Source organism: Natator depressus, chromosome 10 (assembly GCF_965152275.1).
Source record: "Natator depressus isolate rNatDep1 chromosome 10, rNatDep2.hap1, whole genome shotgun sequence".
In the NCBI taxonomy this organism is placed as follows: domain Eukaryota; kingdom Metazoa; phylum Chordata; order Testudines; family Cheloniidae; genus Natator; species Natator depressus.
Window position 1 is genome coordinate 44,203,568 of NC_134243.1, and position 20,328 is coordinate 44,223,895.

Here is a 20,328-nt window from a genome sequence, read left to right on the forward strand (position 1 = left end):
CACAATAGCTGCTCATATAGAGTAACTGGTTTAGAGCTACCACAGTAAAGTGACGCAGCAAACTTATGACATTTCTTTTATGTAAGTTACATACCTATGCTTACTTGATATTCGGGGCATAAAACAAGCTCTCTTAAAACTCATCTTTATAGCTAAAGATGACAGGATCAAGAGATAATTACAATATATACATTATAAAACTAGAAGAAAGAATTTCTGTGTTTTAAATATACACACAGAGACATGAAACAATACCTCCTCCCACCCCACTCTCCTGCTGGTAATAGCTTATCTAAAGTGATCATCAAGTTGGGCCATTTCCAGCACAAATCCAGGTTTTCTCACCCTCCGCCCCCCCACACACAAACTCACTCTCCTGCTGGTATGCAAGGTAGCCTATTTCCCCTTGTTTTTTCCTACCCACCCCCCCCACCCCCAGACGTTCTGGTTAAACTTGGATTTATGCTGGAAATGGCCCACCTTGATTGTCATGCACACTGTGGGGAGAGTGGTCAGTTTGGATGAGCTATTGCCAGCAGGAGAGTGAGTTTCTGTGTGTGTTTGGGGGGGGGGGGGGGGTGAGAAAACCTGGATTTGTGCTGGAAATGGCCCACCTTGATTTTCATGCACGTTGTAAGGAGAGTGGTCACTTTGGATAGGCTATTACCAGCAGGAGAGTGAGTTTGTGTGTGTGTGGTTTTTGGAGGGGGGTGAGGGGGTGAGAGAACCTGGATTTGTGCAGGAAATGGCCCACCTTGATTATCATACACATTGTGAAGAGAGTGCTCACTTTGGATGGGCTATTACCAGCAAGAGAGTGAGTTTGTCTGTGGGGGGGCGGAGGGTGAAAAAACCTGGATTTGTGCTGGAAATGGCCCAACTTGATGATCGCTTTAGATAAGCTATTACCAGCAGGAGAGTGGGGTGGGAGGAGGTATTGTTTCATGGTCTCTGTGTGTATATAATGTCTTCTGCAGCTTCCACAGTATGCATCTGATGAAGTGAGCTGTAGCTCACGAAAGCTCATGCTCAAATAAATTGGTTAGTCTCTAAGGTGCCACAAGTACTCCTTTTCTTTTTGCGAATACAGACTAACATGGCTGTTACTCTGAAACCTGTGTTTTAAATGTTGAAGCAGGCTGTTTGATTCACAATTCATTCTTACAGATATAGAAGCTCCTTAATGTTTTTCTTTCACTGGATTAAATCCTAGAGTTCTACATTCTAGGGAAGCAGATAAAGATTAGAAGTTATAAATGGCATTATCTTCAACTTTACCAAGAGAACCTTTTACATAATAGGAAAATAGGTGCCTACTTCCTCAATTCATTTAACCTTTGTTGAGTCACAGACTGCAGTTTTTATTGTTAACATTCTTGGCAAGATCTTGATACAAATCACTTGAAGTCCTATTTTGCTATAAATCTGACACCTGAAGTCAAAGAAACTAAACTTTTGACCACAATGGAACAGATACTAACATGCAAAGAGTCTGATTTAAGCAAATGGGAGTCAAGAATGCTGGAAAAAAAGCTGTTTTGGGGGGCTGAGGAGGCGGTTAATGGTTCGTCTATTGAGAATTAAATAAACTGTGGAGGAAGTTTAATTTAGCATCAAAACATTCACTAAACTTCTCCCAACACATTTTTGATGGCCTCTGACAAACCCATCTCTGTCCGTGCCTCCCCTGGCAACCCACCCTGTGGAAGGTGGGTCAGGAACTCACTGGCCACCTGCGGAACCCCAGGCTCCCCGTGCCCTGCCTCAGGAGGAGAGGGAGACCTGCACATGGAAGTGTTCCGGCAACCAAATGCCGCAGCCACCTCCACTGAGAAGAGCCACCTCCAGAGCTGCGCACACCAGCCCCACATGTCTCCAGAGGTGCTGCCCAGAGCTTCCGAGGAGGCTGTGCAGTGCAAGGCACCCATCCCTGCTGGCGGTGCCAGCATAAACACCAAGGCGGCGCATCTCGCTGCCTTTGGTAACAGCTATTCAGGAGCAACAGCTGGGAACTGCAGGGAGGAGCTGCTGCTCCCCCCACCCCAACCTCCGCCCATGCCACAAAAAATCTGCTGGTGGCCACATGTGAGAAACATTGAATGCCTGACTAGCAGACTCAGATCAGTGCACTCTTTAAATAAATCTAATGTGAGCACACTTTTGAATCTATGTAAGTTTGAGAATCAATTCTGGTTAAAGTAAAGATTTTCCTATTTGATTGCAGAAAGAAGTGAAGCTGACTATACTAGGTCTTATTTCAGTCCACTCCCCCCCACTACAAACAGAGAAATTACTACAGATGGGTCTACATTAGATATTTTTGCCATGTAGTATTCTCAGTTGGAGGGAGGTGCAGCATTACTATATCAGCAAAAGCAGCAGTGTAGATGCACTATACCAGCATAAGAGTGGTTTTGCTGTTATAGCTTATTTTTCCTCAGATAACCAGTATAAGTTGAAAGCTTAGCTCTTAAGAAGGACAAGAGAGTTTCAATTTCCACCCTGGGCAGATGCCCTGCAGCTCCTTTTGAGTCCTACCCTACAAATTCGACTTGAATAAAACAGGTTACTCTAAAGTAGGAGGAGCCAAATGACAGCTCTTAGAGTCTATAATACTGCCACATCTTTAAGAGGTATTTCCCAGCATGAACTGTTTCCTTAATAAGAGCAGTCTTCCACACTTGCTATCCGTGTCAAAGTCCTGCTAAAATGATTCATGCCATCGGTGGGAAAGGCAGTTCTAACTGATTAGCTTCTCCCTCCCTACTATGTTTCCAATAAAGCCACATGTTGCTAAAGAGGAATCTCTCTGCTTGAGTTACAGAACATTAAAGATTAACATTAAATTCCAGGATCAAATCTTTCTTGCACTGTGCTGCTGTAAGAACCTGTTCCTGATCCTTGATGTCTGTCATGAATCAGAAATCTCTATCTCCCCAATTTTTTGCATGATTACACGGAGAACCATCTTTTGCACAGAATTCCAGTAATTTAGGCTCAGGCTTCCAGTTGTGCGTGTCCATCTGAATTGTTAATTTCCAAACTAACAGCTTGAGACCATTGATCTAAATAGACAATATGAGTTAACAGAGCTGAATAGCTCCATCTGAGAAACAAAAGAAACCATATTTCCGTATGTAGATACAGGAGAACAAGCTGAAGTGATTTCTCGGACGACATTTCCACTTAGAAAACTACACAATATTTTGGCTATTTTAGGGGGACAAGATTAATTTTTTTCCTAGCTATCTGGGTAATTTCCCCACAGCTATGGGCTTCACACAGTCCACAGTCGGTTTGTGCTATAAACTTGAAACATGCATATTTAAAATGCACATGAGAGTGCAAATAATAATAAATAATAATAATAATAATAATAATAAGTAGAAAGGAGCGGCATGAAGCATAAGAACTAGAAACACAACATGCTTGTATGAACAGGAGTTATAAAGTTATGCAAAGAGCTTTACAGGCAAACAGACAGATAGTCCTTACTCCAAAGGGGCTTATGAGCTAAGTTTTACCAGAGTTAAAAAAATATCATGGTGAGAAATAATGCTGTAGAGTGCAGTTTTCCGCACAATGAGCAGAAGGTGCAAATATATGCGAAGTAATAGATGTCTATAGTAATAGCCGTTTAAACTTATAAGTTTCTCTATGGTGGACTGTCAAAAAGAAGTGGGCTTTAAGCAGAGATTTTAATTGAGAGATCGTTGACAGTATACAAATGGAAGACTGAGGCAGCATGAAAGTAGACTCAGAGGGGGATTAGGGGAGACAACAGTATGAGAATTAAACAGAGGCACTTCATATAAAAAGATTACTCCAGGAAATGGGTTAAAAATTCCCTAGGGAGGGCTTCAGGGAGATGTTTTCTCTGCTAGCTCACCTTTTAAGAGGGTGTGGGGAAAGGTACTGACAACTGGTGTACATACATAAGTGTACTAATGCTTAATAATTTAATAATGAGGACAGAGTAGTCATACAGAGTGATCTGGGACTGCTTGGTAAGGAATTAAGATGTATTTTAATATAGGGAAAGTCATACATCTAGAAACCAAGAATGCAGGCTATACTAACATAATGGGAGACTGTACCCTGAAAAGCAGTGACTAGAAAGGATTTAGAAGTCAGAGTGGTAAACAACCCAGGGCAACACTGTGGTAAAAAGGGCGAATTAAATCCTTGGATATATAAACAGGGAAGGAATCGGAAGGTGATTTTATCCATGTACATGGGACTAATGAGCCCAGTACTGGAATACTGTGGATACCAGAACTGTATGCATGTGAAAAGGATGGTAAAGGAGCAAGAGAGGGTACACTAGACACAAATGACTCAGGCCTGAAAAGATGCCTTGCAATGAGAACAGCACGTCCCTGTGGCCCGCCGCTTCCCACAGCTCCCATTGGCCGGGAACAGTGAACCGCGGGCACTGGAAGCTGTGGGGGTCCATGCCTGCACACAGTCAACGTCAGCAAGGTGTCTCGCAGCTTACAATCAGATTACCCTGATGGGCCACAGGCTGCCCACCACTGTACTAGATGATTAACTGGTCCTTTCTGACCTTAAAAAAGAATCTATGAATTAGTATTAACTCTTGCAATTTTATCACAAGTCTGATCATATTTGGTGCTTAAACTCCAGCTTATACACTCATGAAAGTCAGCTTTTATTAAACCAGATTTCTAGTCACGGTTGCCAAGAAAAGCTTGAAAACGTGAACTCAAAGCTCCAAAACCAGAGGGCAAATAAAAAGAACCAAATGTAAAGTGTCCTGATTTTTGGAGGCATACTTGGTTTTTGAACACTTGGCAGCTGGCAATGCTGAATATACAGATAAGGAACAAAAGTTGTCCTATTCTCCTACAAAGTCTAAAATTATTTTTGGAAATTAATGATTATAGAAGACAAAATTAAAGAGGAGAGCTGCAAGACAGAACAGCTGTTTGCAGAACTCTACAGCCAAACACGACATCTGCTGATAAAAATGACACCTACTTTGCAGTGCAAGGTAAATGAATAGCAATTCCCTACATATTTCTTCACAAGATGTTCAGCTTTTCTGCCCGTGAGTCAGACAAATCTGGAACTTGCTTTAACTGGAAGTGGCATATTCTGTGACGAGATACTGCCTTCCTATCTACCAGTTCTACTCACCTTGACAAAGGATTAAAAAAAAAAAGAAGAAGAAGATGGTTTAGAACTTCACATACTGAGCAGAAAACAAATTTGTTCAGGAGTTCAACTTTACTTTTCAGTAGAAAGTCTCAAAAGAACCAGCTGAATGGATTATTCCTTGTGCAATTCTGCACTTGGAGATAAGGTATCCCCTGAAAGAGTGAAGGAAAAGTTTCCTGAATTTGTTAGAGGATAGAGATCCCATTGTTGGTAAGAGTTCTTATTCTTGGTCATGTCCTAGAAGAATTGATTTAGCTCCATTTTTATTCAAAGGAACTCAAAATTTTGTCATTAGACTTGTAACCACAGTGCTAGTGCCTTCTTGGCCTTAATATTGTAAACCACACTTTTTGATAAATTATCTGCCTCAGGCAGCATCACAGGAAAGTGACAACTAGATAGTCATTATCTAAGGTTTTCTAAGCATCCTTTGCTTTGCTTCAGCAGCAGGCCAGGAAGTAAATTGGCTAGCCACTGTCAGAACGTTAGCTGATTATATACAGAGTGAACACATGCAGGTGCAACAAGGCATAAATACAGGAGCTAGCATATCAGACATGACCAATAGTCCACCTAGTCTGATGTCTCATGCTTCAGAGCAAGGTACTAGAACCCCAGCAATGGCTCTTATGAACAGAGTCTGCTACCAAACATACTCTCACAGAGCCACCTAATCCACCAAACAGGTCTTGACAACAAGTAAATTCATGGACCTTATCCAGGCTTAAACTACAGATGGCAGCAGCTGTTGATCACTGACCAACTGAATAAGAGCTGAATGTAAGGGTGACTTTAGGCATTGTCCTGTATTCTTAAGACTTCATGCGAGTTAAACAAGTAACACTCACTGTGCCTGGATCTTTCCTCCAGCCCTGCTTATAGGTTTCCATAAAAGAGACTAAAGAGTTCTCACACACACACACACACACAGAGGATTCCTCCCCCCTTGGACTACTAAATCCCTAGTTCACCATGTGTAATCTGTGCAAAGACGCTTAATATGTTAGAGCATATTTTAGATGTTTACAAAAAATCAATTTTTTGTAGCGTAAAACATATAGATAAGCTTTTAAGGCTAAAAGTTGGTGTATGAAAGCAGCTTATAGCTGATCCCTGTTGTGACAGCCATCAAGCACGGACTCAAGCCCATATGGTATGTGGTATAGGTTTTAACAATTTTTTTTTCCCTCAATTTGTATTTTTGTAGAAAAGCAGTTCATAAATTCAAATGTGAAGTTAACATTTCAGAATGAGTCTATGCTTCAATAAGGTGAAACTTTACCACAGATCCATTAATTGACAGTATTGCTTACACACAGCGAGTTCAGGTGTGACTCGCTTGAAACTCCTCGTATACTACTTTTTGGGTTTTATAGTAGTTTCAGATGACTGAATGTATATTTAAAATTCAACTTTTCCACTACTTTTTCAATTCAAGTTCAAGTCCTGGAGCACAACAGAAAGGTAAAAGATTCAACAGGACAGCGAATGTTTCTAAATTAGAACTTACACACTTTCTAAAAAGTGAAAGATCTAACAAACGCATTAGCTATTTCCCATGACCTGACAAAACTAGGGCAGAACCTTCTCAGCTTTTAGGCAGGTGTCAGCCTATTCCAGATACAGGATTTTTGCAACCAGTCCCCCTCTTGTTTCTCCCCAGATGAATTTCCAAAGCAGAAAGACAGACAGTCATTTCACCTAGGTACCACAGCATAAGGCATCCTAGGAATCTGAAGTGGTGCAGCCACTTCACAAGACAGGTTAGACAAGTACACCCCAACACCAGGCTACTAAATACAAGCCCTAGATATGCCTAGCAATGCATCTTCCAGGACTGGGAGCCAGGCTGAAATAATGAGCACAGGCTTGAGATGAAGCAAAAGAGAGAGTGACCCCAGGCCAAATCTGTTTCCCCAGAACCAGCATCCTTAGGTCTACTACAGAATAACTACCCAAGCCCATTTCACCTGGCTCTGATCCAAGTTCTACTGACTAGGCCTGATTAAAAGACAGTTGGGATAGAGAACTAGGTGGTAAGTCTATAGTGCACATCCACAGATCTTTTTCTTGGTCTCGAAGGTATCTGATGGAGATCAGAGCTTGATGTGGCATGGGAAACCAGCCAAAGAGTATGCAAACTGGATGGAACAGATCTAGAAGCTTTTTCTCCTTTATGGGTCTCCCTTAAAGAGACTGAAAATGACTTTACCATCACTGTGAAAAATGTGCACCTTATTTCCAGTCTGGATAGGTCTACCCTCAATTTCCAACCATTGATACTTTTTAGACCTTTGTCTCCTATTCTAAAAAGAGTTCATTGTCAAATTTCTGTTTCCCATATACGTACTCAAACTGATCAAGTCACATTCTCTTTGTTAAGCAAGAATCAAAGAGTTTAATCTGTTTATCATTATAAGGCATATTTTCCAGTCCTCTAAGTATTCTTGTGGCTCTTCTCTGAACCCTCTCCAATTTACCAATATCCTTCTTGAATTGTTGACATCAGAACTGGACACGACATGGCCAGAAAGCAGTGCCAAATTCAGGGACCCTTTTTCCCTTTGCTTTTTCCAACCTTGTCTCCTTACTCTAGAGCACAGGTTCTCAAAGCATAGGGCATGACCCCTTGGGACAAGTGGAGGGAGCAAGATGAAGTTATCGGGTGCATGAGGACCTGACAGAGCAGCACTTGAAGGCCCAAGGTCAAGAGGGGGCTCTGTCAGACAGGGGAAATGGACGGAGTTCTGTGGGTGGTCTTGGCTATCAGACTCCTTGCCCATCTCACCCCCGCTCTACCCCAGCTGCAGCAACCTCCAACTGGTACATACCCTCCTCTGCTTGGAAGGGGGTGAGAATTCTGCAAGAGTGGAACTGAAGGCTACACACTGAGTACCGACATCCCTGCTGCACACAGCCCCCTCCTGACCCTGCCCTTCAGTATGGCCACAGGACACAGAGCCCCATCTACAGCCTATGCGGGGGAAGCAGACAGGGCCGGATGTAGGAGAGTGGCCAGAACTCTGGGGGTGCAGCCTTCAAGTACCCAGCTGGCCCTGGCCTTTCAGCTCAGCCCTGTTTGCTGCCCCTACATGGGGGAGGTGGCAGCACAACTGGAGGAGAGCCAGGTCTCAGCAGCTGAGACTGCTCAACCCCTGCAGGGAGCAGAAGGCATCCTCAACTACCACATGGTCAGTACCCCACCCCAACAGGAACCAGGCACCCTGGCCCTGCCCCGTTTCTTCATAAGAGGAGGAAATGTATGGGACATGAATCTCTGAAGGGGGTCTCAGCAAAAAGTTTGAAATCTCTGCTCTTGAGAATAACCCAAGACTGATGGAGGGAGAAACTGGGGAACCAGCTGCTGTTTCTGAGAGAGACAGGAAACAATTAAGAGCACCTGCCTGTAGAAGAACAAAAGAGAACTGAACATGAAAGTCCTGGGTCTGCATAGGTGGCACCTGCCCAGCTGACCACTAAGGACACACCCAATGGCTGCACTGGCAAAAGTGACACCAGGATACTAATAAAGAAAACTGCATTCAAGACACACTTCATCGGGGTCTGATCCTGCAGTTTAATTGTATTTGAGAATTCACTTAGATACAAGTCCAAGTAAATTCAATCTGCACAGTAAGCTTTGATTCCACCCCTCCCCCCCAAAGATAATTTCTTGGGGGAAATGGCAAAAAGAGCAGGGGAGGAGGTCTAAGGTTGACAAAAAAGTCCTTTGCTGATTTGATCATGAGGCTCAGAACAAGGTTTGCCACAGACTTCTTCGCATATTAATGGAAACCATGCCGACATACCACTTTATTCCACCCCCACATTCGCCTTCATACATTTCTTGTAGGTCAATTTAAAATAATTAAGTCTTGTTCAGCTAAATGTCTGATGGCTGTTGCTAGTGGAAACAAAGTACGACAATCTGTGAGACTTGAACAACCAACAGCAATGAGTTATGTAAGAGCAGACTGAGTAAGCGAGCGCAATTCACCAGTTTTTCCTTATGATCCGAGACCAGAGGTGAAAGTAAGCCTGTATGGTCTGGTACGGCATACCGGCAAGGGTTGGTACACAGCTAACTGTACCGACAGGGGGCAGCTTCCCCAGGTGAGTAATTCAAAAGGGCCCCAGGCTCCCGGCAGCAGCTGGAGCCCCAGGCTCTTTAAATCACCGCCAGAGCCTCGGGGCTCCCGGCCGCCACCACAGCTACCGCTACAATGGGGCTCTGTCAGTGAATTAAAGGGCCTGGGTTTCCCAGCCGCTGCTACTGCAGCCAGAGCCCCGGGCCCTTTAAATCGCCAGTGGTGTCCTGGAGTAGCAGCATGGCTGGGAACCCCAGGGCTCCGGCAGTGATTTAAAAGGCCCAGAGATTTAAAGGCCATGTCCCTTCCGGTTGAGCCCCCCAAAACCCTTTGCTCAGGACCCCGGCCCTGCATACTGGTAAGTCCCTTAAGTTACTTTCACCCCTGTCCTAGACATGTTACATGAAGTCGTGTGTCTTTTATATTCTAAACCAGCCAATAAATGGTTAATTGAGTAAGTCATACAAGTTAATTACAATTCTGGGTGCTTACTCTGTTATCCTAGAAATACATGAAAACAGACAAGATGATGTTCTATTGTAACTAGTATTCTAGCTAGCATCTATTAAATTTGAAAGGTGTGCTAAGGACAAAGGATTAACTGTACTGTTTAAAAATTATATAGCATTCTCTGTTCAGCTGCTAGACAGCTCTATGGTTAGTACACATTAACATTAGTTGAAGAACAGCAAAGAATGTGACCTTTATCGTTCATTTCTGATTTATTAAGATAGCGTCAGAGTCCCCCACACCTTGCAGAAGAAATTTTCTGATACAGAAAAACACACTGCTCATGCCACTGCCCTCTTTTAGCTGAAGGTCTTTGCTTATGTTTTGGGACATAACCAACCAGGTCACCCAGAGGCTGAAGCCATGCTGCCCTCAACTAAACTCCCTCCTTGAAGACAGGAAAGGTTCAAGGTTGAGCTATAGCTCCAGTGATATAACCAGGCCTTCCAGGAAGAAGAGGAAAGTTAGAACCAAGTTATTTGTAACAAACATCACACAGAAAACTTGAATGGCTCTTGGATGCTATCTATACATCACAAAGGTGAAGAAAAATCCAGAACTACTTCCTCTGATTTTCTTAACAATAATTGCAAAGAGGATGTTTTCTAATTTGTTAAAACACATTGTGCCAGCTTAGTATACCAAGACTACATCCCACACAAGGTATTTTGGATGGGATCATCCTCTTCCAGTGACAATACAGGGACAATTGCATGCCTGATTTACACTACCATAGAACTCCAACTTGAATTTTTCCTTGTAGTATTCTTTATTAAACACCTTGAAATACTACTGTTTACAGGTTTTAATTTATTACTTTAGAGCAGAGCCCTGCAGTGAAACTGGGATCCCACAGAACCTGCTGCCATAATAGCAGGAGCAGGTAAAAATGTGGTTTGTTGTGAGTGGGATTCAGTGCACAAAAGTAAAAAAAATTTTTAAAAAACAGACCGGTAATCTGCAGGAGAACAATCTCTGGTCAGTTGGTCATAAATAGAATTTCAGCAACGTAAAGCAAGTTTTTCTTATTTAAATAAAGGTTTTAATACTTAAATTTAAGCAAGGGGTAAAAAGATTTGATGTCTATTATAACAGGAGTTAAAGTATTTGTAACATGGCTTAAGCAAGATTTGTTTTATTGTTTTATTCTAAAAATTGCAAGGTGGATAAAAAATGATTTAAAAAAATCAAATTTTTTAATTTAAAACCGATTTTTTCATAAAATGCTTTTTGAGGAAAACACCTATCTAAAGATAATTTTAATTACAATATCTTTGAGCTATAATGTACCTCATCATGGAATACGGATTATAAATTCTAATTCTGTAGTATGAGACAATATATTCATGTAATGTTTAAGAAAAGTTTTTTAAATGAGTTCCAATACTTCACGGACTCAATCTTATCGGGTTCCAGGGGCTTCTGTACAAATTATTTAGGTTAATCTTTCTATCAACTCAATAGAAATCAGTGCTCAGTCTAGAAGATACCATCAGAGATGCTTAGTTTCGCAGTTCTCAAATTGTGGATTTGTGTCTCCAGAGATAACATGCTTGTTAACAGCAAAAATGTTTTTAAATAAATGAATAAATAAATAAAATAAATAAATAAATAGAGGTGTGAAATAACAGACCTCAACCCTATTGTCCCTCTGAAAATTTGTGTACACAGAGTCAATCCCTTACCTCTCTTCTGTCTAAAAATGAAAAATTTCAAAAAGTTCAATGAATAGAAGATTGTTGGGGGCAGAATAGATCTGGACAAGAAGAAGTCTGGAGATAAGTGTGAGAAGGGAGGGGCAGGCAGTGGAAACAAAAGTGAAACTGTTTGAGCAGCATATTCCAGAAGTCTTGAGGTCTTTCTGAGCGTAGCCTTCATTGATTTGAGATCTACCACACCATTCTGTCGCTAGAAGGGAAAACCTATAATGGCAGCAGGCCATAAAAGAGACCCAGTTTGGGAACATTTTAATGAAGTTCCTCTACCAGTGGGTAAGACAGGCATGCATGCAAAATGCAAACAGTTCAACAAAGAAATACAAGGCCTGGTTTCCCAAATGAAATATCATGAGAAGTGTTCCTTCTCAGGAGGAAGCTGCGTTGACGATGAAGGGAACATGTCTGAACAAGCAGGATCTCTCTTCGGGTTGGTAAATGTTTTTAGTTCATACTTCTTAAGGACAGCCTGTCTTCCTTCTGGACTATTCTTGAATTCTCATGTTTGAGCGAAAAATATAGTTGTTACTCTATGGTACTATCATTTCCGATGCAGTTGTGATAAAAAAAATAAATAGCTGAAATTGGCAGATCTTCCTTTTACAATTTCATCTTTAAAGTAGTACTGAGTGTCAGTGAATGCAATGACTAATACTAAATGAACAGTATGGTAATAACTAACTGCATTGACTTATTTTGTTTAGGAGAATCTATCCTCAACATACAGGATTCTGAAGACTATCCACCTTCAAGATCACCATCATTTCCTATAGTTTCAGAGTTATCTGCCAATGACATGTGTTTCAGTCATATCATGTATGTCACATAGCCACAGCATATCACCTGTAGCAAAAAGAAAATAAAAAAAATCTGCATCATCCAGAGACAACCATAGATAAGTTTGTGATAAGAACCAGCAGATTACAAAAAGAGGTAATTGAGAAAAAATAGCCCGGTTTGTTTATGCAACAAACTCTTTCTGTATGACTGAGAACCCACACTCCATTAACATGGTTCAGTCATTAAGACCAGGATACAGTCCACCCAACAGAGCAGATGTCGCAGGCAAATTGCTGGATAAAGTGTATGAAAGAGAAATTGAGCAGTGTTCAAAAGGTCTAGAGGGTGAAATTGTTAACCTGAGTCTTGATGAGTGGAGCAATGTCCACAATAATCCTGTTGTATGTGCTTAAGTGACAACAGAAGAAGGGAATGTCTTCCTTACAGAAACAATTGATATGTCAGGAAATGCGCACACAGCAGAATACTTACAAGAAGTAGCAGTAAAAGCTATAACAAACTGTGGGGAAAAATTTCAAATGTCTAGTACGTAACTTGGTCACAGACAATGCTGAAAATGTATCCAAGATGAGATCAAAATAATTCTGAAGAGAGTCCCAAGCTAACAACATACGGTTCCGGTGCTCATTTGATGCACCTCCTAGCCAAAGACTTCAGTGTTTCAGAAATAAAAGCTCACGTTGTTAAAATTGCAAAATACTTCCGTAACAACCACTTTGCAGCAGCTGCTTTGAAAAAAGTGGGAGGAACCAAGCTAACTCTCCCACAAGACGTGCAATGAAACCCAGCAGTGGACTGTTTTGAGCACTATATCAACAACTGGCCTAATCAGATGACAGTTTGTGAACAAAATTGTGAAAAAATACATGGCACTATAACAGCCAAAGTGCTCAACGTTGGGCTTAAGAGAAATGTTGAACACATGCTGAGTACCCTGAAGCCTATTTCTGTAGCCTTGAACAAAATGCAGGGAAATAGCTGTTTTATTGCTAATGCTGTTGAAATTTGGAAGGAACTGAGTTAGATCTTAAAAAGAGAAATATGCAATGACAGAGTTAAATTACAAGCATTAAAAAAAAACAAATGGGACAAGCACTATCTCCAGCTCATTTTCTTGCAAATATTCTCAATACTCAGTACAAGGGTCAAACTGCTGAAGAAGAGGAGTTGGCTATGACATGGACATCCAGCAATCATCCCTCCATAACACCAGCTATAATAAACTTCAGAGCTAAGGGTGAACCATTCAAGAAATACGTGTTTGCTGACGACGTTTTAAAGAAAGTCACACCAGTGAACTGGTGGAAGTCACTTAAGCACCTGGATTCAGAGACTGTTGAAGTGATCATCTCACTTTTAACAGTAGCTTCTTCTGTGGGTGTAGAAAGAATATTTTCTTCCTTTGGACTAATTCATTCTAAATTGAGAAATCGTTTGGGACTTGAAAAAGCAGGAAAGCTTGTTCTTCTTTTCCAGATTATGAACAAACAGGAAAATGACGGTGAAGGTGAAGATGATTGAATTAGCTGCACAAGCCAATATTTTAAGTTTCTCATGTTGACTTGGCTGACACAATCTATTTAATTTTTTTTTTTTAATATTTGATTTAACTATTTTAGTTAAACAATTTTAACAAAAACAAACCTGATTTTAAAAAACTTGAATGTTTAACTAAATTCAAAAATTCATATGATTGTTGTTAAATTATATGTTTGCTGTTGAAGAAAAAAATACAGAATACATAACATTGTTTTAGTTAAATGAAACAATTTAAGATGTCTGACTGGTGATCTCCTCCTCCTAATACAGCATAGCAAGAAAATCCTCCAAATATTAACGAGTAACCTGTTGAATTGGAGATATTTATGAAGTCACTGGGAGGTGAACTATCTGCTTCAATTACCTTTGGTAAATGAGATAACCAAACAATCATTCATTTTCTGATATAGCTGTAAAACTAATCTGAAAAGTTTTCAAAATAAATCATTTCAAAAATGTGTAGTGTGTACCTTCTATAAATGAAACCTACATCTATCTCTGAGTTGTGAAGGATATGTATTAAGGTTATAACAACCAACAAGAATGCACTTTTATGTAGAAAAAGCCGCTCTGGGCAGGGGGCTGGGAGCACCCCCACGACCCTAGCCCACACCCCCAGCCCTCTGCCCTGATCTCTGCACCCCCCCATGACCCCAGTCTCCTGCCCTGAACCCTGCATCTCCCCACGACCCCAGCCCTGACTCCAGCACCCCCCACACCCTGACTTCTGCACCCCCCACACATACCCAGCCCCCCCACATCCCATGTCATGACTCTTGCACCCCCCACATTCTCACCCTCACCCCAACCCCAAACAGGAGCTCCTGCACCCCCCCCACATTCCTACCTGCACCCCTCGCACCAAATGGGAGCTGCCCAGGTAAGCACTTCACACCCAAACCTCCTGCCTCAACCCTGAGCCCCCTCCCACATTCTAGCTCCTGGCCAGACCCTGCACCCCAACCCCCAGCCTGTTCCTTCACCCCCAACTGTGCTCAGTGCGGGGGGGGGTGGGGGGGGGGGAAGAGAGTGGGCTAGAACCAGTGGTGAGCTGGAGCCAGTTCCCATTGGTTCACTAGAACCGGTTAAATTTAGAAGCCCTTTTTGAACCGCTTGTTCCGCGAGGGACAACCGGTTCTAAAAGGGCTTCTAAATTTAACTGGCCAAAAGTGGCGCCTTAGGCGCAGACTCCATGGGTGCTCCACCCCGGAGCACCCAAGGGGAAAATTTGGAGGGTGCAGAGCACCCACCAGCATCTCCCTGCCCCACCCCACCCCCAGCCCCAGCTCACCTCCACTCCGCCTCCTCCCCTGAACGCACCGCCCCGCTCTGCTTCACCACCCCGTCCAGTCTTCCCACGAATCAGCTGTTCATGCGGGAAGCTGGGGAGGGCTGAGAAGCAGGCAGCGGCTTTGCACTCAGGCCCAGGGAGGCGGAGGTGAGCTGGGGGGCGCGAGGAGGGCCACCCACACCGCAGCAGATAACCCGGGAGGGGGAGAGGCCCAGGGGAACCGCTCCTCGCCCCAACTCACCTTCCCCACCCTAAGCCTGAGTGTGAAGCCGCCGCCTGCTTCTCAGCCCTCCCAGGCTTCCTGCCAAACAGCTGATTTGCGGGAAGCCCGGGGGGGAGGGGCAGAGAAGCAGAGCGGGGCGGTGCATTCAGGGGTGGATGCGGAGGTGAGCTGGGGCCGGGCACGGGGCTGGGAGATGCCGGTGGGTGCTCTGCCTAAGGCGGTACTTTTGATGTGATCAGTGGGGGGAGCGGCCATTCCCCCTGCTCCCCCACTAGCTACGCTCCCCCACCCCTAGGAGCCAGAGGGACCTGCCAGATGCTTCCTGGGAGCTGCCCCAGGTAAGCACCTCCGGAACTCCCCACCTCGCCCCCCGGGCAGGTCCCTCTGGCTCTTAGGGGTGGGGTGGGCACCCACTACAGTGGCCCACGAGACCCTCCTGCCCGGTTCTGGGGCAGTCAGGGGAGGGGGGTTGATGGGGCAGGAGTGTGCAACGACCCCCTCGTGGGGTGAGGAGGGAACCAGTTAAGATTTTGGCAGCTCATCACTGGCTACAACCAGGGAGAAGGTAGGTACCTATGTGAGCAGGGATAGGATCCCAGACCGGCAGCGGGCTGAGCGGGGGCCGGCAGCCGGGACCCTTGCTGGCAGGAACCGGCGGACAGAACCCCAGGGGCAGGGAAATTTCTCTGAGCTTCACACAGCAGTTTCTTTGCTCTTGGTGTGTCTGTAGGAGAGGAAGCATTGAAAGAAAGAGGGAGCAGGGAGAGAAGTTATAGCAGAGGATAAAGTACTTGGAGCAGGGTCTAGGAAGGGACCTAGATCTGTAAGTGATGAATGCAGTGGGATTGGGATTGAACCAGCAGGACCTTTTAGGATAGGGAGGGAAAGAAAAAAAAAGTGACAAACCACACAGAGAGGTGAACTCTTGAATGAATCCATATTCACCATTACAAGAACAAAGGTGGCAGCCTCCACAAAGCCCCGTAGAAGTGTTCTGCACAAATTCTGTGCAATAAATATTTAATAAGAGGGTATTTGCCAGGTAGCAAGTGGGACCTATGCTATGGATTGTTCTTCTTCTTGCGACCTGGCAGCATTACGCTTGGTGGTGGTCTGACTACATAATACGGGGCACCATGGTAACATCCAAATAGATATTCTAACTTTATGCTTGGATAGTCTTGTCACAGACAGTTTATGGGTGATCTAAACTTTATCTTTGGCTGAACTGCCAGTGCCTCAGTCTACAAAGCAATCAGGACCTTCACATTGTGTTCAAGCAGCCAAAGCCTGAGAAAGCAGAAATGACAATAGGAGGTAGGCGGGAGGCTGAACGACATGAGTAGACAGATTGACAGGATATCTCAGAACAACAGGGAATTGACAGAGATTTCGGAAGTCAAAGGGGGAGGAAAATAAGAAAGACTGCAGACAACATTGTAAAGAAGGAGGAAGGGGTCAAGGAGTGAAAGAAAAGGGAACCCACACAGTGCAAGAAATGAAATACATAATCTATGGTAAGAACGAACACAAAAACAGTGAAGTGAGGTCAAACCAGGAAACAAAAGATATGAAAAGCAAAAGTTACATTCTAAGAGATTAGATAAATGGCTGACAGTAACACTGCCAGTTAAGTACAACTGTTATCCTTTCCATTTGCAGAAGAGTGGGGCTGCAAGTATTTTTCACCCTGGCTTGCTGGTTTACTATCAGCCTGAACTGTTCTCAAGTCCTGCTTGCAGCATTCCTGCACACATCCTTAGCAGTTCAAAAACTACTTAGTTTTAAACTTAGTAGTTTTAAAAACCCAGCAATGCCAACTTTATAGGCAATGTAAATAACTCGGTGCATTCACAAACAATCAAATGCACAACACACAGATTGTTCAGAATGTAACAGCAACTCAGTGCTTGCTGAGTCAATAATACTAATTATTATTAGAAAATTAAAGATGAAGCTTCTAACCGGCAACTACACAACCACCTCTGACTCAGGAGATTTTCTATAGAAAAGCTATAGTCAAAAGGAAAGGGGAAGATTCTCAGTCTGAATCTCTGCCTCAAAATGAAATTCTTAACAGAGGCCTTGATGGTCCTCCAAAAACCTCTACCCAGAAGCAAGAATTTTGTTTTACCTGCAGTGAAAGTGAGGTTGCGTCAGTACAATCTGCTATTGTTCCAACCAGTCCACCAGAGCAGAGAATGAATTTGCACGGTACATCCATGCAGTGACAATAACCATATCAGTAACACAAGTAGTGAACAGGCAGTATTAGAGAAAAGAAGGACAGAACCAGAAACAAAAGGCAATACCTATGCTAAAAGAAAACCCCTTTATAATCAGAAAAAATTTTTAAAACAGTTCTTGCCTCTAACATCCTATTTTTGTTTCCTTGTTGGCACAGACCCAGCTTAGCTATGTAGAACATAGCTTTGTAAGAAAGCCCATCTGCTAGGCATGGTCTACACCAGCCAGAGAAGGAGAGATGAAACTGTTAGCACCTTCCTGGGAAGAACTATACAGAAACAGCACTGGACAGCACTACTGGTTAACGTAGACTGGTCAGGAAAACACAAGGAAACAAACACTAGAATAAAAGGTGAAGTCAGTGGATACATGAGAGGGAAAGAAAGAATTAAGGAAAATGGGGAACAGGAAGGGAGAACAGATAAAAATCACGAATTAAAAAAAACTACGCAAATGTTCTTGTATATCCTTTACAGACATTTCCTACTCCCATCCATAGATATTTGCTGAATGTGAACTATAAGGAAAAAAAAGAAGGAGTACTTGTGGCACCTTAGAGACCAACAAATTTATTTGAGCATAAGCTTTCAAGAGCTACAGCTCACTTCATCATACTGTATTTTCCACTGCATGCATCTGATGAAGTGAGCTGTAGCTCATGAAAGCTTATACTCAAATTTGTTAGTCTCTAAGGTGCCACAAGTACTCCTTTTCTTTTTGTGGATACAGATTAACACGGCTGCTACTCTGAAACCTGTCATATAGGGAAAAAGGGAACTAGAGTAGAAGGAGAACTGCAATTTTTATTTTTTTGAAGAGTGAAATGTATAGTTATACACTAAGGCACTGAATATAGCAACGGTACTCACCCTAACAGATTCTAACCTTACCTATTTGTTTTAGGTCCCCTGAAGTCACAGCACAGCATACGCTAGGCCATCAAAGCAGAACAGGAGTCATAACTGTGGGAGTTCTAGAACCAAGAAAGATAGCGGACCATGACTTCAGGGAACCCAGACCACCAAACAATAAATTTAGAAAAAAGTGAATTCCCTCTTTAGCCTGTTTAAAGCACTCAGCACATAATTTTACATTTCATGTAGGGTCAGATGCCATTTCTAAATAGAAGAATGATGAAATACCCATTTATTTAAGTGATGCGGGATCAAGCCCTTAAAGAAAAAGTGGTAGGTCACTTTTAAATTTTCACAGTATTATTCTGTGCGTGTACTATAAAGTTACATCTGAGCTAAATGTAAAAGTTCTGTCCCACAGAAAATTCCAATATTTCAACATTTGTTTCATCCTAAATGAGGACAAAGTTGAAATATCAAAATTTTCTAAATATATTGATTTGGAAATGACAAAAATTTTGATTGCAACAAAAAACTGACATCCTAAAATAGAAGCGTTCCCTTTTGATTTATTGAACTGCATTTTCCCATTGTAACACACCGCTTCATAAGAATTGTGGTTTGGGAGCCTGATGTCCCCCACTCTCCTCTGAGTGAGATTTCCTGGTTGGACTACATATCCCATGATACACCAAACAGCTTGGTCAGAGGAGTCTCTGCACTGAATTATGGGAGATGTAGTCCTCCAGCCCATACCAGCAAACAGGGGCCTGAACTACGGCTCCCATGAGGCAACACACCACAATCAGGAAATAGAGTTTAATGAGGCACTGTTTTGAAACAAAATGTTTCATATCAGTTCAACAAAATAAAAACTCCAATTCAGGTCAAACTGAGAAAATTGAAAAAATATTTTATTTTCCATCAGAATGCCATTCAAATGGAAAATTCAATTTCCAACCAGCTCTAGAAATGAAAGTTTACGGGAAAGCTTAAGGATAAACCTGATTTGCTTTTTCAATAGGACATCTTTTTAAAATTCTGCAGGATTTTATTGTAAAATTTACTGTTTAATATCTGCAGATATTCCCTCATGTTAAAAAATATTTTAAAAAGTGTTTATGTAGTTAGCCCAGAATAAAATCTTATACATGCCCCTGATGTCATCCAACCATAACTCCCCCACCAATGATCCAGAAAGCAAAATTTAGAAACATTCCTAGGAAAATCTGAGAAATTTTGTTTAATTTTTAGACAGACCTTTGTTGAAAAATTATTCACCACCAAATTTTGAATCTGACTCCTTGGTGCAGAAGACAGAAGGCTTTATTTTTCTAAGGCCCCAGATTATCTTTATGTAGCAATGTTTTACATACTGTACATAACAAACCTGCTCTAGATAGATGAATAGGAAGAAGTTGGGCAGCCGGATATATTTTGCCAAATGCTCGAGTTCTTTCAAACAAAATTTTAGAATAACTCTACGTAGCCATTCCCACGTCTACTAAAACTAGGCCATTTAATCTGATGCGAAATACGAAAGAGACTGAAGACCACCTCACTTATAACACACATTCTTTATAAGCCTATGATTATAAAGTTCATGGAATACTTATAAAACTTTCTGTAGTATTTACAATCCTTCCCAGTCCCCATGTGTGTACAAAATTTTTATGGAATAGAGATATTTGCTTTTGACAACATGGATCCTAATAGCACACCAGGTTAAAAAAAATGGAGTAAGTGCGGGGCAGGGGAGAGAAGAAGAGAGAAAACAAGTCATTTATGGTATACACAAAGTATGAACAAATAATTAGAATAGGCCATATTCAACATTAAATGGAACAATACTGTGGGGAAAAGCTAGGAAACAAAGATT

General features: G+C 42.3%; 1 protein-coding gene across 4 annotated transcripts in view; it reads right to left on the bottom strand.

Annotated features, from left to right (window-relative positions):
* CSNK1G1 (casein kinase 1 gamma 1) overlaps nucleotides 1-18,570 on the bottom strand; it is a 231,767-nt gene extending 213,197 nt beyond the window's left edge. For all 4 annotated transcript variants that reach the window (XM_074965941.1, XM_074965940.1, XM_074965939.1 and 1 more), the window contains exon 1: nucleotides 18,486-18,570. The gene's annotated coding sequence lies outside the window, so the exon portion shown is untranslated. The remainder of the gene's footprint in view (nucleotides 1-18,485) is intronic.
* Between the last annotated feature and the right edge of the window lie 1,758 nt (nucleotides 18,571-20,328).